The sequence below is a fragment of the Monodelphis domestica genome, chromosome 3, assembly GCF_027887165.1.
Source record: "Monodelphis domestica isolate mMonDom1 chromosome 3, mMonDom1.pri, whole genome shotgun sequence".
Taxonomy (NCBI): domain Eukaryota; kingdom Metazoa; phylum Chordata; class Mammalia; order Didelphimorphia; family Didelphidae; genus Monodelphis; species Monodelphis domestica.
The window spans coordinates 99,109,163-99,111,325 of NC_077229.1; positions in this window are offsets into that span (position 1 = coordinate 99,109,163).

Here is a 2,163-nt window from a genome sequence, read left to right on the forward strand (position 1 = left end):
GTCTCTGGGCAGCAAGGTCAGGTGGTCCAGTTGCCCAGTCACACAGAACTAGGTTCAAACAATGCTCAGTTTCCACACTCACTGCCTTCCTTAGAGTCTGTGCAGAAAAGAGCAAAATTTGACCTAAAGTTGCTCCATGGTATTTAACAGATTAGCATTCCATTTACACTGTGGTTTGCTCCACTCCCATCCTGCAGTGGGTAAACAGAGTGAACCATGGGTAGTGACATCTGTTCCCTGGTGACACAGGGCAACAACTGCCCAAACAAATGACCCCTTCCTTAGTAACCCATCAAGATAAAACGCATTTCCGAGAACCCCAACACACACACTCTTACCTTTTACTCTCTCACTCTTTTCCTTTACTTACCACACCTCCTTACCTTACCTTAATTACTTACTTACTGTCCTAGCTATGATGTTACTATATTCTCTTATAATAAAGCTTGTTTCCTTGAGATGGATTCAGTTTAGTAATTAATCAATTCTTTGGGGGAGATCCAATTAGTATTAACCCCATCAAAAGCCAGTCCTTATCTCTGTGGATGAATTACAAGAAATACATTTTTATGGTAATTGCATTTTTACTTAGAACATATCCATTCATTCCTCTAACCCCCTTAGAATTGATACTTAGTATTGGTTCCAAGGTAGAAGAGTGATATGGGCTAGGCAATGTGGGTTAAGTGACTTGCCCAGTATCACAGAGCTAGAAAGTATCTGAGACTAGATTTGAATCCAGAACTTCTCATCTCTAGGTCTGGATCTCAATCTTCTGAGTCATCTACCTACCCCCAAGCATCATTCTTCTTTTTGTTTTTAATTTAAAGACATCTTATTTTCCCAATTACATGTGATAATTTTCAACATATATTTCCCAAAATTATAAGATCCAAATTGTCTCCTTTCCTCTCTTCCTTCTCCCCCCTTCAGAGATGGTAACCAATTTGATCTGGATTATACATGTATTATCATGCATAATATACTTCTATATTGGTCCTTGTTATAAGAGAATACTCATATAAAACCAAAACCCCAAAATAAAACCATAAGTAAACTAATGTGGAAGATACTATGCTTTGATCTGCACCTGATTCCAACAACTCTTTTCTCTGGAGGTGGCTAGCATTCCCTGGAATTGTCCTGAATCATTGTATCGCTAAATCTTTCACAGTTAATTATCCCACGATATTGCTGTTATTGTGTATGATGGTCTTGTAATAATTAAATTAAACTCTGGTCCTTAATTTTCATAGAGTTTATGAATATTTACTTGAATAAGAGAAGGCAGACAGATAGAAAGAAAAAGCCTATTATAATATAGCTCCCTTAGCCACTTTCCTTTCACCACCCATGCCTGAGAGAATAGAGAGATCCCCCTTCCTGCATCCCCCACTTTATTTCCCCCCTTTAACCCTGGATCAATTTCTCCATCATTTCTGGGTCAAGTGTCTAGGTCACTGCCCTGTGACCCATGCTGGAGCACAGGGATACAGGTAGGGCCCCAAAGATGATCCTGGAAGGGGGTTCCCTTCACACAGTCTCCTGGTTCTGTTTACTTCATTCTGAATCAGTTCACATAAATCTTTCCAGCTTTTCCTGAAATCATCCTGCTTATTATTTCTTATAGCATAATAGTATTCCATCACCAACACATACCACAGTTTCTTCAGCCATTCCTCAACTGATGAACATCCTTTCAATTTCCAATTCTATGCCACCCCATGAAGAGTGATCATATCTATTCTTAAAAATTTGTGTCTAACACATGTAAAACCCAATGGAATTGTACATTGGCTATGGGAGGGAGGTGAGGGGAGGGGAGGGAAAGAACAAGAATCTTGTAACCATGGAAAAATATCCTAAATGAATTAAATAAAAATTTCCATAACTTCAAGAAATAAATAAATGAAAGAGGAAAAAAAATTGTGTCTAAAATGAAATTCTGTGCAAGATCCTCTGCATTTTTGGATTTATAATAAATGTTTTTTTTTAAAACAACCCCAAAGTACATATCCTTCAGCTTCATGAGGTCTATCCCTACTATACTTGTCATTATTGATCCTTATTCTCACCTGAGCCCAAACAGTGTAATCAACATAATCACTGGAAATATAATCAATCCCTTTTCCACTTCACAGCTCTTTGAATACTTGAAGAAAG